The sequence below is a fragment of the Nannospalax galili genome, unplaced genomic scaffold (genome assembly GCF_000622305.1).
Source record: "Nannospalax galili isolate Female #2095 unplaced genomic scaffold, S.galili_v1.0 scaffold735, whole genome shotgun sequence".
Taxonomy (NCBI): domain Eukaryota; kingdom Metazoa; phylum Chordata; class Mammalia; order Rodentia; family Spalacidae; genus Nannospalax; species Nannospalax galili.
In genome coordinates this window covers 523458-523807 of record NW_008337053.1, presented here as the reverse complement: position 1 = coordinate 523807, position 350 = coordinate 523458, and the positions used below count along the sequence as shown (strand labels likewise).

The window sequence follows — 350 nt, the reverse complement described above, 5'->3', positions numbered from 1 at the left end:
TTCCTCTGCCCCTGCATATTGGGTGTATGTCTATAAATTTTGATCATGTGTGTATATTGTTCAGGACACAGAACACTTTTCTTGCCCTTGGGCTGTCACTTTGTAGAAACACACATACATGCTCCACTTAAAGGGCCAATAGTTAGAACAATACAAGTTTAATTATTTCTTCCTTCGCTGGGAATTCTTTAGGTTTTTTGTTTGTTTATTTTTGTTTTTGTTTTGTTTTTGTAGACATATATAAGCCGTTTGTAGTCTTCATGAGCCAGTCAGAAGTGAAACATCCGTGTAGACATCTTTTCACATCCTCCAGAGATTGGCAAGATAGACTAGTTTGTTTTCCTAGGCAA

At 36.9% G+C, this 350-nt stretch overlaps 1 protein-coding gene across 5 annotated transcripts in view; it reads left to right on the top strand.

The window, feature by feature from the left end:
- Positions 1–350, top strand: part of Cep152 (centrosomal protein 152) — an 82867-nt gene that overhangs the window by 53371 nt on the left and 29146 nt on the right. The gene's annotated exons all lie outside the window — the stretch shown is intronic.